The 15,716-nt window shown below is 40.5% G+C and overlaps 1 protein-coding gene across 1 annotated transcript in view; it reads left to right on the forward strand.

Moving 5' to 3' along the window:
- Positions 1 to 568: 568 nt before the first annotated feature.
- Positions 569 to 15,716, forward strand: part of boc (BOC cell adhesion associated, oncogene regulated) — a 33,608-nt gene continuing 18,460 nt past the window's right edge. Inside the window, exon 1 of the mRNA XM_028004854.1 lies at positions 569 to 802. The gene's annotated coding sequence lies outside the window, so the exon portion shown is untranslated. The remainder of the gene's footprint in view (positions 803 to 15,716) is intronic.

Consider the following 15,716-nt stretch of genomic DNA (forward strand, 5'->3'; position numbering starts at 1 on the left):
TTATTAATGAACTGGACCCCTCATTTAAAGTGTGCTGACTGAAGTGTGGAAGAGATCTCCAGTGAGAGCACAGAGGGAGGGAGGTGGTGGTGGTGGTGGGGTGAGTTCAGGCTGATCGCTGTGCTTTGAGTGGTCTGCACCACAACAACCCAACACCAGGACAGCACAGTACACAGCTGCGCCTGAGGGCCTGCAGGCCTCAATGGAAGGGGGTCAATACAACTTCGGAGGGGATCATGGAATACCAAATCAGGGGGGAATAGAGGGAGGGAAGGGGGATGGGGGTGCTGTTTTTCCACCCAAACTTACTTAAACTCAAATACGTTTTTTCTTTTAGTTTTATATTTCTTTAATTATACACAAGACTCTCTATGTTCCAGTTCCAGGCAGACTGTCTCTTGAAAGCCCTAATGTATAGTGAAATTGGTGGAAAATCGACAGTGCAGTACCCAGCTCAGGGATTTTTTTTTTTTTCCTTTTTTTGGGAGCCAGTCCCCATTGTTCAGATCCCTCCTCCTTGCTTGGGAAGTGGGAGGACCCGAAAAGGCGTTCCAAAAGGGAGGAATTGTTTGAGAGCTCAGTCATCCAAAAACGGCCTTTCAGTGTGAGAACTTGGGGAGCCGAAGGAAGAAAATGTCGGTGGCATCGCAGTAAATTACTAAAGCAGCTAAGCTTTAGAAAGGGAAGAAGAAGAAAAGTGAAAAGTGTCTGTTTTTTTTTTATTATTTTTGAGAGAGAACTACAACTCAGAAGAGAAGCCAGGGGAAGGATCGTGAGAACAGCAAAGTTACAGCCAGATTTGGTGAGTTTATGGCTTCATGCGGTCCGTGCTGTTGTGGCGCTACGCTGCCTGGGAACATCTATTACTAATCTATCAATAAACTCATCTACTTTGGTACGTGCTTCCAGTTGTTGTCGTGATTTAATGAACGATCTGCTTCTTTATTCACCGAGAAACTTTTTACAACCTTCTAGATCATGAAGTGTGTGCTGTGATAGCCGCATTTTGTTTTGTTTTGCTCTTTTAGAAAATCACGTAAACCTTTCCAAAACCGTCTTCGTTGACGCTGTCGGTGTTTGGATCTTCGTGTACGATGTGCTCGTCAGTGTCAGATTTGCTTATTATAAGTGGAATTAACTTTGTTGTCGGGCTTAGCTTGTTGTTGATTGGACGATAAGCCTGCGCTTGTGTTATCCAAACTTTTCCTCTAAACTCCTGCGATGTATTACAACACAATACGTGTTAAAGCAGAGCTAAGATCGCAGAGTGATACGCCGCAGACTCTAGGAGTTTTGTTTTTAACGCGCATTAGTGTCTTTTTAGTTGGGACAATGTCTGCAGGGTTTGCAGGCCGCAGCCTATAGTCGTTCCCCATAGGGTAAGGCAAAACAAGACCTGGGGAGCAGAGCCGCATTTATCCCCATGATATCCAAAGGGAGCAGACTGAAGGGGTGCGGAGTGTGATGGAGCTCGTTTGTTGACGTCTTTCTGTCGTAGAAAACACAGAAAATGAATGACAGAGTTGCAAGAAGTCAGAAAAAGATAACATTTTATACACGGCAGCTGTTTTCAATGTCTGGATAAGCATGGAAAGGGAAAACTATTTGTATTTCCATACTTTTCCCTCTCTATAAATGAACCTGCCTATTTATTTGTCCATTTATTTGCCTGTTAGTCACCCATCTATACTTCTTTGCATCCTTATAGTTATCTTATCGACTAGTTTTTCCAGGTACCATATTTAAATCTTAGCCATCGTAGAAGTTTCTCCCGTAATTCCAAAGTGAACTATAGTATTTATACTTAAAAAGGCTCTTTTGATAGTACTAAGAGTAGAGTGACACATTTGAGTTCGGAAAGGAGTGGAGTTTTGACATAAGAAAGCTGTAGCACCTAGAAATCTTGCGTATCTTTTAAAAGCAGTTTTTATACTGTTCATTTTGGTGAAATTGCATGTCTAAAATGAGGTTTATTCTCATCAGTTTGGTCTCTTGTCGGTGTAGCTGCCCATATAACAAAACAAGCCCAACTGAGTATATTCTCCTCACTCTAAAGTCCTGCTGTCAGAATGACCCTATTAAAAGCTTCTAGTAAACAGGCAGCTGCTGGAGCTGCCTTACGGGAATCTAGGTGCTGTCAGGAGAGTCTGTCCTGATATCATCCTCTCTTTCAGGTCTGATTTAATGAGAAAAATGCTTGCCAGTCCTCCAGACTGCTAATGAGTGTTGGCCAGGAAGAGCAGGGGGTAGAGAAGGCCTGCTGGAACAGCCACAGGGGCTCAAGTTTCCAACCCCAGGTGTCGTTTTGTGATTTGGATTACATTTAGCCTCCGCCGCCTCTTTACATGGAGGAGGACCTCTGTAATTCAGTGACGGACATGGCATCGGACAAGAGGGCCCGATTGTTCCTGCTGAATCAGTGTCACTTGGATTAAAAGTCGAAACGAATGGCCTGGCCTCCCCCAATTAGGCGCTGGGCCTATAAGCGAATTAATTGGTTTCAGTAGAAAGAAGGGGGCCTTGTTGTTCGCTCGTTGGGTTCTTGTTGTTTTTGCTGATCATCTCTGACAGGCGGGCGGATCAAAGTTGGAACTAAATGATTCCAATCTGATTATCTGCCTGTTTTCTCACACTACTTTGGCCTTTTTGATTAAGTAGGGGTGCCATAAGCTCCTAATCAACTCCAGTGCCATTACACTTCCCAAGCCACTGTAAGAGTAGATTTATTAGGATGATTTAAAGAGTTTTTCTTGGCTGCTAAGGCAACTTTTGACTCATGTTAACCTAATCAGCAAAAGTAGGTATTTTTTTTCCCCTAGTGGCTCCAACCATTTCAAGCAATGCTGACAAATATTTTAAAAAATATATCCCCAGTCCTAGGATTACTTGCTTTTGCTCAACCTTTTCTGACCTATAATCATGATATCAAGCTTAGAGAATCTGGTTTTCTTATTCAAGCAATGGCTGATGGGAATCAGGAAAAAGAAAGTTGTAGTTTGACATTGTAGTGAGGTTTTATCCCAGAAGTCCCTATTATCCAGACTAGACTGAACAATAGGAATCTAACTCTTGAATGTAGAGTTGAATGTAGTTCTGAAAATTAGCTTGCAGGAGATTGTCATAGGTGTGTCGACCTGATGTAACAATATTACAGTATCTCAGATTTTACTTGGATTCAAAGTAACATTTATAAAATTATCTACCTATGGCAAATAGTTAGGACTACTTTAGATGTCAGAAAGTTTTTTAACCCCAAGAGCCTTTTAAAGAATTTCTACAAAGAAATACAATTAAAATAGAGCCACAAAATCTATTTGACCCTTAGAAAAAAAGAAGTTTAAGTTTCTAAAGATATATTGCATAAAATTACATTTTCTTATAAAAATGACTAATTTGAAATGATTTTTTCACACAACAGCTATAACTTCTTTTTAACTAAACTGCGTGTTACAACCACGAAACGTTGGTGCTTTTGGTGGCGAGTTGCATAGCCATACAATACCAGTGGCTTTAATGTACATTCACAGGTGGTGGCACTCCTTTAGTTTTCACACCTTGGACTGTCTGTGTGTTTCACTACATCCAATCTTTAGCTAAATATCTTTCCTGCAATTGGCGGAGAAGAATAAGAAGTCTTCTTTCAGTCACCTGACCGGCAGTGCTCAGCCATAGACTAGGGTATGACAAGTGTGATGTCATTCTGCTCCGAATGCAAAAACCTGAGCATTTTTGATACTGCAGCTGCGTGAAACATTGGTTTACCTTGATTCCAGTGACTGTAACTTGAGCAGTGTTTTCACACGTATCACAGATCTTTGAGTCACTAAAGAAACAAGTGGATTTAGCTTGTCTGGTGTGCTTCCACATCTGGATGCAAATCAAAGTCTATAAAGTGTGTGTTTTAAGATTATTTTTCAGATAAGAAACAGCCGGCGGGACCAGAAGGTTTTCTGTTGGCGCCTGCATTTCACGTTTGGCACGCACCAGTTCGGACTCTGGCGCTGGGAAGCGGCATTGTTATTACTAGAGGGTGTGACATTGGCATTAATTGACAAAAGAGGAAGAAAAAAAAAATCCTTCTCGAGGGCGTACTTTCATCTTTCTGACAGCAAGTATGCTTATGTTGTCATAGCACCCTGCAGGCAGAATCTGTGGGCCTTTTGCGGCACATGTGCGCACGTGTTAGTCGTCCAATCAAAACCATTTCTCTGCAATGGAATCCATCACTTGTTGTTTTGATCATAATGTTGGCTCGTTGACATACGGTGCATTAGTCCTTGTGGCGATGACAGATTGGAGGGTTGGGCCCCCAAGAGAGAGTTCCTGTGTCCAGTCGGACATTGGATAACCTAAGAAGGACACCTGGGCTGGCAGGTGGCCGGGAGTCCGCTCCCCCATTCCCCTGGGGCTGCATACCTCTCTTCTCTTGATCCTTACTGCCAGCCAGGGCCACAGAGGGGGTCATGGAGGAATGTGATGTGAAAATGGAAGGGATAGTGAAGGAGAAAGTTTGAGAGGACTGTAGTTAAAACGATTAAGATAGTGGGAGAATGAAAAGTATGTCAGGAAAGGAGCTGAAGAATCAGTTATTTGCAGATGGTTTAACCTTGAGATGTCTAAAAGGTTTCCAGCATTTTCTAACATATTGTAGCACAGATGGAAAATTATTCTTCTGAGCAACCTTGTTATGAAATATTCAAGTTCCTGCTTCCTAATTAAATCTCGCCTCTGTTAAAAAGTAGCTGCATTAATGAACAGGTGGCAATTGTTTCCTTTCTAAAGCCTTATTAAGCTGTTTGTGCATCCTCTGGCTTCTTTTTTAAATACCATACCGATACTGAATATAGCTAGTTGAGACTTCTCTCTTCAGTAAAATCTTCCACACTCAAGAAGTTTAATAAAGCATGTTATGTGTAATGAATGGTATTCATCAAAATGGACCGACCAGTCACAAGGAAACTTGTCATATTCTGGTCCCCATCTGATTCTTCTGAGCACTTTGACTCAGAAGAATCAGCATTTTTTTTTATATATGTTACATAACTTTTACATAACTCTTTCGTAACTATTCACAAGTCTAGCCTTAAAGGAAGGGAAATACTAACTCTACGGTTAAAGCACAATCTGTAAAGGGAAAAGCACACAAATTGTACTAATTGTTAATATAAGATGATAAAAGCCATCAAGTCTGTAATGACGGCTCAAGTCATGGTTCATGATGACCTCATACAGGAATAGGAACTTTTTTCTAAAATGTTGGATTGGACCTGTTTACTGTATCTGATAGGTAGGTAGGGGTAAAAGTCCACCAACTTTGCAGGGAATACACAGAGAAATTTGTCTATGGTTAGTAATGTCAACCATACTGTTCTTGCTAATATGAGACGCTTGATTCCTTGTTTCAAAAGGAATCAATAACAATGTTGCTTTTGTTACAAAATTATTGAAAACTCCTGTTTAACAGCAGGGCTGTGTAACATTGACTGCTGTCTCTCAGAAACACGGTGTGACATCAACTCTTTTCTGAATATAAATACTTTTTGTTTGAATACAATGACCTAATTAATAATTTTGTATATTTGCAAAAAAATTATGAATGATACAATAATCAGACTTATGATTGTATAGTAGTCCGTTCCTCTCAAACATTCGATTGGTCTGTGTTTTCACTTACTAGTGGACGTTTTGTATCTTGTGATATGATGCACTTGTATGTAGCAAAAGAAAAAGAAGAGTGGGGAAGCAATAATATGTTTTGAAAAGAGTCAAATGAGATATGCTCCAGTTCCTTTTATTGGGGTTTAATTTATAAATGCCTCTGTCTTCTAACCTGCAAGCTCTTACTTTATTTGTAGATTTCCAGTGAAGCAGAGAGACAGACAGCTCTGCTGCCTTGGGCTGGTTTTTAGGAAAGTTAGTGTTTTATTTTCTTTTGAGCTGTTGTTTGGATAGTTTTCAGTTTGTGAATAAAATATAAAAAAAGAGGTTTGTAGGTATGCTTAGCATGTCAAGAAAAACCAGAATCAACTCAACTCACATGACAATTCAGATCTTTACACAATCATGCTTTGAAATTGGCTATAAAATCTCTGATAGGTGCATCTCTAAATCACACTTGAATTAACATGTTAATGGTGATTATTCTGAACCTTTAGAGCCAGTTGACTTCATTAGTTTCACTGCTTAAAGCAAAACTTAAGGCGCTCTTGATTGGATAATGAAGTTATTCCAGCCTTCCTCTGGGTTCCCTCTACAGACAAACAGGCAAACACACAGTTTTCGAGTGCTGTGTTTGCATCGTTAGATCATTGATCAACTCCAGACTCCACTAAGAAAGCTCTCTCTGTGTGTAGACAAATAATTCAGTGTGTGCAAAGCAGATATTTGGACAAAGATTAGGGGGGCGTTATTACGAGCCAAAAGCAACCCAGACGCTCTAATAGATCATTTGCACACAGGCTTGAGGTTTGCACTCACACTTTAAGCCTCACAGTTGCGTGTATTTGGGAAATTTTCATTTAGGAGGTTTGCCTGTCTGACAGCAAGCTGTGCTCCAGGAATATTAACTGCACATTGTTTTCCTTTCTCCAGCAACAATAAAAAGCATCAAAAATACATCTAAGGGGAATTTTGTTCGTGTTCCAGGTCTTTAACCAGTAATCAGATTTATTGTGTTGCAAGAAAAGTCATCATTGAAGAATGTCAGACTGGCAGGAGAAGACATGATTCAACAGAATAAATCACTGGGCACCAGATCACTTACTTATTGGGCCCCTGAGGTTATCAGAGCTGGAATTTTCCATCGACAGAATGGCTCCGTCTGCTTGTAAAAAACTGTCTGTCGGTTAATGTTTTAGTTTCTGATATTTCTAGAGGAGGATTGTGGACATCTGCGGGCGGTTCTGAGTGATGGGACAAGTGGTAGCTCTCCAGCGTGTCACAAACCCAGCTCCTGAAACTTCAAGCTTTTTTTTTGTCTTCCAGCTGTTTGTCCTCTCCACTAAACCGTTTCAGATCCACCAGCTCTCACTTCAAAACCTGCAGCCAAACTCAGCTGCGCCATGTCAGACATGGCTGACGCCTCATGGCCTTTTCTTCAATTTCCTGCTTCTTCTCCCTTTCTCTGTATCTGTTGTTGCTATAACTTTCTCCTTTGGCTGTTCCATACAGCTGCACAGCCTGTCTTTGCCTTATCTCTCCCTCCTGATGTCTCCCCATATCTGTTTTTCATATAATTTTTCATCTGCTCTGCTTTTCTCGTCTTTCCTTCGTCTCCCACTGAGAGTTTTAGGGTCAGGCAAACTCTCGCTCTCCCTCTTTCCCCCCCTTGTCTTCTCCGGGTTCCTGCTGAATAATGGGGAGAAATTGCTCTTGATTTATAATTGGTTCCATTCACTCTGATGCATGAGCTGCCAAAAGAGTTTGGGGCCCCCTTTAACCCATCCAATACCCACTCTCCCTCCCTCTCGATGTTGCAGGAACACACAGGGAGCAGGCTGCATGTACAGTATAGGCAGCTATAAAAGCCCACATTGGCCTGCAGTATTTTATCTCTCTGGCTTGAGAATAAGTGGTAGTCTGTGTTTTTGCCTGTTGGCATTTGGTGTTGGAAAAACTTCATCAGGTCTGCATGTTTATGTGCCTCTGTGAATATACTTTTACCATGTAATGGTGTGATCGCTTGTTCATTTGTCACAGAATGGTTGTGGTTAAATGAAATATGTGAGTGTTAGTGGTGTAGTGAACATCCAGCTCATAAGTTGAGGGAGATGCTAAACTTTTGGGTTCATGGGAGCATGACGGTACTAGTCTTTAACAATATAGACTTTTTAGCTTTACAAATAAGATATTTCAATAACTGAATCTTTAAGAAGTCCAGGTTTGTTGTCTTAAATGTGCACTAAAATCTTCTACAGAAAGGTTTTTTTTTTTACACTTTGCATTGTAGTTCCACATATATACAGTTATCCGCACATGCATAAAAGCAACAGAAAATCAATTATTATCAATAAACACATCTCATAAATTGTTAGCTGAAGGAAGAGTCTTTAAGATTGGAGTCCAGTTGGCTTAATCTGGCCTTGGAAAAGTGTTATAGAAAGAGATTCTAGATACTCAGAAAAGTGTCTGTAGAGCTTTTATGGAGTCTTTGCATTTGTATTGTAGACATAATGTCTACTATTCACAAATGAAAAGGAGGAGGAGTGGAAGACCTTTACTCTCTCTGGATTGGTCCCAATGGCTGCTTTACTGTATCAGGTATTGCCATCAAGATTGGGAGAATCCAGAAAATTAAAAATCCAGGTTCAGGCAGAAAGTAGGCTTGGCATATCAGTCAAATATTCTAGACCATGTACCTGTTAAATTACTTTTTAAAAAAAAATAGAGTTTCAAACATATGATATACAACAGGATGTCATGCCTCAAGCAAACACCTTCATATCTTCATAAAGGTCACATGGTGACAGACATGACATTTTTTTTTTTCCCAAAACAGAAATATTTTAGTCTTTTTATATGTAATTTCTTACTCCCCTTGCAATTGTATGATTGTGATTACGCAACAAATTACAAAAAAATCCTTCATATTTTGCTCCCAGATGGCGAAAAATGGTCATCTTCTTTGTTGTCTTCTTCTCTTTCAAACAATCCTTCTTCCTTCTCTTCTTCTTCACCTCCCATCAGGTCTGGGTGGCCGTGATCATCCCGTCCTGTTCCCATGGCCCCACTGGGCATATTGGCATCACTATCCCAAGCCTAGGAATGTGGGTGGATGTGCTCACCATGGCATCATAATTAGCTCTGCTCGGCTAATTCGGCCTCGTTATCTAAATTATGCAAATGGCGCTGTGCCTAATTGATTAGAACGCCGCCTTCCTCCACAACGCAGTAACGTCCAGATCCCATCCCTTAATCCTCCAGACGCCCTGTAGCTCGTTAGTGCCGGATTGGTTGCAGGGGTGGGTGTAAAGGAGCGCTTGGACGGGCAAACAGCTTGTTAATACTTTGTAAAGCATAGGGATAAATATGTGTGTGGGTCTTTAAGAGAGCTTATTTTGAAGGGAGGGGGTGCATTCTCAGCCTCATTAGGGATGCTTTTGATGTGTAATTTTACGGCATGAGAACAGGGGTGTTTCGAGTGGGTGTGGGGTTGGATTTGGACTGACCCCCTATCCACCTGTTGAGCAGTATTTTCTTGCCAAATTAGACTCCATAATGTTCCCTTCTGGCTGTGGAGCGCTCCGGGGGAACGGGGCGATAACTGGGAATCAATTTAGGATCTGTTCCCTGTTTTATATTCCACTCATTTTCTTGTGTGGAATATAAAACAAGAGTAGGGAGAGTCCACTCCAGCTTGGGTTAGCCAGAGACAATAGCATTTTCACTCTGAAGCAAAATGGCTGATTTGTGAAAGAATTATGTGAAATTACTTTTTGCTTTTTCTCAGTAAAGGCGTCTTTTTAGTAGGTTTGTAGATCAATAATGCATGTACACTGATGTGATAATATACTAATGCAATAAACTTGGTATACGTTTACGATGAAGTAAACTTATACTAACTTTTGGCAAGATAACAACTAGCTCATCAATGGCTACATTTTGGGTCAGCAATGATGCACCGATTAGGATCATTGTCATTCATACAGATTTGTAATTTATTATCAGCGAGGTACTTTGACAGAGGTGGAAGTTATGAATCCAGCATAAATTGAAGGAAGTATGAAGTTATCCTTTAAAACAACATCTGATTTTTATTAAGAGTGACTCGCTAATCTGAGCTGATTAAAGGAAAATTGGCAGATTATGATCACTTTCTTTTTGAGCAGTGTGTCTCCAGAGGTGACAGAAGTGAGAAAACTCTTTAAAAAAAAACCCTGAACTTTGTCTACATGGATTGTGACTGACAAATTAATGAAATAATCTACTAATTTGAATAATACTCTGCTTACCAAATGTTAACTCTGTCCTAACTAACACATTTTCCAGGAATAGTTAGGAATGACTCGTCCTGCTGACATATTCAACCCATACATGCATTGCTTTAAACTTCTTCACTACCTTCAGAGGCAAAATCCACCTAACTGCATCCTGGGTTAGGCTATAAAAGGGTAAAATTAATGCTAAACAGGTTCTAATATTATTATCTAATGCTAAGGCTGCCAAATAGTGGGTTGAAAAGAACAAGTATGTGGATTAAAGTGTTTATTTTTTTCTTATTTTCTTTTAATTCTGCCTAAATGGTGGCATGAAAGAATAACAAAATCACAAAATCCCTACTGAATACAGACTCTACAGAAATAGCCAGTCTGTAGTAATGTATCTGTGGTTAAAATTTTAATGTTAAGCATATCTTGGCTTAGGTTAATTGAACAAGCTCATCCTCGTGCTAACAGAAGTTAGCTTTACGACCCACTGACATTTCTATCATTATTCAGCTTCATTTTATCATCCTGCCAATTCTTAAAATGACAATCTTAAAAAAAAATTACGTGGCTCATTTTTTTAAGGCTTTGACCAACATCTGTGTATTTTTTGTTAAAACATTTATACTCACAAAGACAAAAGTTATGAGCTTGACAATGCTTTACACTGACCAACTAAACAGGAATCATGTTTGACTTTTCATGCAATCAGTATATGTCACTTGCAGTGCCCTCAACTATTATTGGTACCTCTAGCAAAGCCCTAAATTAATTGATCTGTTATTACAGTAGCATAACTTTGAAAATAACAAAATTCAGAAAAATTTTAACTTTAATTGCCCATCTTGATTTTGGAAACAGGAAAAGTTATGAAAATCATATTTTCCCATTTTTGTAAAAAGAGCAATGTTCAGAACAGGTGGAATTGTGAGAATTAAGGCTGGCTCACTGTGTGTGTGTGTCTCACCGCTACACACAGTGAGTAGAAAGCTGAGAGCCTCACCAAAAATCCTTGTTTAAAAGTATAAAGAGGGTAAAAAGGTAATTTGAAGGGATTATCTTGGACTGTAGTACTTTTACCCCAGGATTGTTCCAGAACCAGTACTACTGCATTACTAAAGGCCAAGTTTGTGGCTAGTAGCACAGTTGTTCATAATACCAGCTATGACAAATGATCTATGAAACTTTTGATTGGACTAAAGAACACACCAAGATCAGTCCACAGTGAAGTTTGCTCACAGCAGCAATATTTATTGTACTATAATTAGATGTTTGCTATGACAGAATTGCAAAATGAAATGTTTGTGCCACAGATTTGTTGAGAATGTGCTGATTGAGGGAATACTTATGGGTGGTTAAATTCAAAAAAGGGCTTCTTGTTGTTTGTGTTGTATGTCCATCTCCTGTAAATGAGGTTGATGGTAAATCGGGCAGGGTACTGGTTTATTAAGCTACCTCAGCACTCGTCTCATCGCGCGCCGCTCGGCACAAATCCCAGGCGGCGACCGAGAGGCCAGCGACCAGATTGACAGAGTAAGGGGAAAATATGTTGGGACACTCTCACAAACACTCCCTCTCATTGACGAGGCTCTGCTCTCTCCTCCCGCTCGCCTGCCAGTCGACGTCCTCTATATTAATTTAAGTTGCTGTTCGGCTTTCCCAGTCACCGCCCCCACTACCGCTGCTTTCATAAACCTCTTTTAACCGTTTCACATCAATCGATAAAGGCATTGACCACCCCCCTGTTCTTCCCTCCTGCCTCCACAGACTCTCCACTCTCTAACCTCTCTGCCACGTATCCCCCTCTTCCTCTCTCTTTGGTCATTGAGAAGGGCCCATCAGCTCTTCCCCGGGCCCTTCAGAGCAGCGTCTCCCTTTTCTCCAGGGGTCTGCGGGGTCTTTGTCCGTGCACCGGCTCACTGCTTTACAATGACTCTCCACTCTATTAAGGTGCGTTCTGCCTGTTAACGTCGCCAGGGGCAACCGGCCTCCCGCATGGCAGCTATGCAGCTCGGCATTGTGGGCCTAGGGCTCAAGCGGGGGCAGTTGAACCCCCGGCACTCCTCACACTTGACACCGCATGTGTTTATCTAGAGGGGGGGCTTTGTGGTGTTTGGAGAACCTCCAGAGTGAAATGTTGGGAGGGGGGCATGGAGTGTAAAAAGACGTAAAACTGGAGGAAGGGGGGGCAAATTTGGGGAGGTGATAAATATTCAACAGCTCAACTCCTCTGGAGTTACTACCCTGCGAGCACTTCACCTCCTCCCTCCCTCCTGCGTGCCTTCTCCATGCCAGAAAGCAGATGGAATGTGAGAGCTCAGGGAGGAGGCTCCAGTCTGGTTTTATCCAATTAGCAGGGTTGTCAAAATGAATTTATCCACAGAGGCAGGGGGACAATGGGACTGGCAGTGGCCCGAGAGGACAGGGTCCCTCGCTGTCTTTACTTAGCACGCTCACAATGAACTTCTGTCAAGTGACTCTCCTGCTCATCATCTTATAAGGCACTTGCATAGCTATGGTCATGATACATGCCTGTGCACCACAAATACTGTGTTGCATTGTCTCTTAGTTGTTCCTGCTTTGGGGTGTGTCTCTTGAGACTTGTACTCCAAGAATTTATATCTCATTAAGTAACACCACATGTTTAAATGTTGCTGTTTTGAGGGGGGTTTTTTATCTTGTAAAATATTTATACCTTGCCCGGTATGTGATTATGTTTTAGCTCTTGAAGCATGAGGCATCAGCCTTCACAAGAAAAATTAAGCCTTAAGGAAAGACCAAAGTTTATTAAGTGAGTTTATAAGTTTTCTACCTTGATTAGATAACTCTTGTAGTACCCGTTATTTAGTCTAAATGTAGATCAATTGGTCTTGGAGATGTGGCCAACAGCTTTTCCAAATATTTTAACACTAATGATGAGATAATTTTCTATGCAAATGCTATTTTATGACCAGGCTTTTGTCAGTATGAGATTCTCAAGGTATGACTCTCTTCAGTCAAAGTCCCGCTTCTCAAGGTACTAGCTCGCATAGCTAAAATATTTACATTTTGTATTAGTTATCAAGAGCTTATTGCAAAGAATATTATCCTTATCCTAATTAGAGTATAATAAGCTTATATCGGCAAATAATAAGTAGGGCAATCTGAGTACAGTCTGGCAACCTGAACAAACAAGTAGCTCCTTAGGTAAAGTTCATTGACAAGTGATCACTTTGACATCTTTACATCTTTTGTGAATAGATCTCTATTACCTTAATAAGAGTGGTAGTTGGCACTTCTTTTCTTTTCCCTTTTTTTTTTACATTTTCACCTCATGTTTTTCAAGAGCAGAAACATTTCCAAACAACTGAACTTGATTCTTTTTTTGTAATGGAAGGAGAGAGTGTTGTAGTTTTCTTTCATCCAGCTGAATGGCCAATAGGAGAAGTAGGGATGCAGTGTCACACTGGTTGTTTCTCTAACATCTTACATGAATGAATTTAAATCTTAGGAGAGGTCTAAAAACAGAAAATGTTGTAGAGGTTCAGAAACCACAGCTTCTTATAATCTTGATAGACCTAGTTATCGATAAACCAAAATAATCCATTGCTTGGTTGTTTAGAAACAGCTTGATCATTTAAGAGTACAGTATGCCACCCATAACCTTTCTGTGTAAAATCCAAAGTGGGAGTTTTTGCTTTTTAAACCTTTTCACTTTTATAAAAGTTATTCTGGCCAGAAGCATTTAACACATTCTGGTCTCAGTTCATGCTTGACAGGAAAGATCACTGGTGACTCACTGCCTCCTACTTCCACAATCATCCGCTTTTTCATAAATAACCACCAATAAAAATGGTGCCAATGGCATGATTGTGAAAGTTGATGCAGGCCTATATGATGGTTATGAAACAGTTGTTTCACCTAAAAACTGAATCACATTTAGCAGGCATTAATAACCTCACCAGAACTGGCTTCTCAAATAAAAGCATTTTATTGGCAAAAATCGGAGTATGCTAAATTCTCCTGGCTTAAATGGATACTTTTGTAATTAAAGGTGTTTATTTAACAAGAAACAATCTACCACCAAAATAAACTAACTGCTCTTAATGAAGATCCACGACTTGTAAAGTTAGGAATGTGTGTTCTTTCCATCGAGCTACTCTAGAGCCGTCAAAGCAGCTCTATGAGAAACTGCAGTTATATAACTTTTGTTTTTTTGTTCTTTGTCGTCTTTCATGAACGTCTTTAGGCCTGATGTCTGCCCTAAATGTTCTCTGTTCTCCAGACAGAAAAAATACCCATAAATCTAGTGAAAGCGGTCTGTTTAAGTTTCTGGATTCTAAGAAATGTCTTTACTTTATCTTTTAATGTGGTTACAGAAATGCCGTTTTCTCCTTGAACTGCCTAATTTGGAAAGCTCAAGCTGTTTTATACCTGCAATACAAGACTGTATTTTAGAAGTTCGCCACGCTGCACTGATCCTTGTGTTGAGGCTAAAACAAAACAGTCTCAGTATACAAACACAAGCTGAGCTGCTAATTTAGTGGAGCTGTCGGGGTGGATGTTCTGTGTTTTATCAGTCACCCTGATGCGTAGGAGGCTCCATCTGCCTCTACGTCTGTGACCTCTCTGGGAGCGATGGATGGAAAAACTTGGACATAGATGTCAGGCCAACTTTTCATCTTGAGACAAAGCAAACAGAGGACCCAGCTGACTAATGAATCAGACAGACAGGCTCAGAGGAACAGGGCTGCCTTTTAGGGACTGATGATATACGAGGGGGCTACTCATACCGCTGATACAACAAAGTATCATCTCTGTCTCTGCTCATGTCATGTCGTTCTTGTGTCGATTTTGGAACAAACCGAACAGGTAAGCCGTTTCAAAGCGGGGCAGCGTAACCCGTTGTGTGTCCGCTTGGCTGGTGGTTCAGTGTGGTTTACAGTTATTGACTCTCACAGCTGTGACAGGTGCTCGATACACATGTACAGCCAGCTGTCCTGAGTAGTGTCCATAATGCAAACAGCCACAAAAGCCACAGGCCTTCAGCTCTGCTGCCTCCTGGATCCAAGCAGTTTGCTGTTTGTTTACAGAGTAAACCCGCTACTGATGGGCCTCTCTGTGGACAAGAGAGTGAATGAGAAGGAACAAATCTGCGAGGCTTTATCCAGAGGTTACAGAAGGCATCATAGTTATTTTTTCTCTGGTCATTGTGATACTATGTTAGTCTGTGAAATGATAATGATAAAACAAAAACTATTGGAGATAACCACCACGGTTTGAGAAGATTGATAAAGACTTCAGTGTCTGAATGGATTTGTTTTTTTTTAAACGCAGAGCTAATTGTCAGCTAAAATAAAATAAAAACCAACAAAATATAGTTATGTTGTCTACAAAAGGGAATTCTTCCAGGTTAATTGCTATTAGCAGAACAAGCTAATAATGCTAATTCTGTGTTTTGTCCATAGATGACTTTAGCAACTACCTATTCACTGATATGTAATTGGATGTATTTTGCATTTCAATGATTTATTGTTAGGGCCGGGACTGTTTATTTATTTCTTGATTTTAGCCTACAAAAGTTCTGAGTGGAACCTTTGTACTTGCGTGTTGTTTCTGGTACACTCATAAATCTGACACACAAGCAACATCTGTGAATAACAGCAACGTATGTCAAAGCTGCTACTCTTGGCTCACTACTGATCAGTGTTTCTCTTTCTATTCTAATTCCTGCCTCAAAACAATCTGATAGGATGTTGGACAAAAAAAGATGGCCTATCACTGAATTATTCAAGCCTAAAATACCATCTTAAT

This window comes from Xiphophorus couchianus, chromosome 21, assembly GCF_001444195.1.
Source record: "Xiphophorus couchianus chromosome 21, X_couchianus-1.0, whole genome shotgun sequence".
Lineage (NCBI taxonomy): Eukaryota > Metazoa > Chordata > Actinopteri > Cyprinodontiformes > Poeciliidae > Xiphophorus > Xiphophorus couchianus.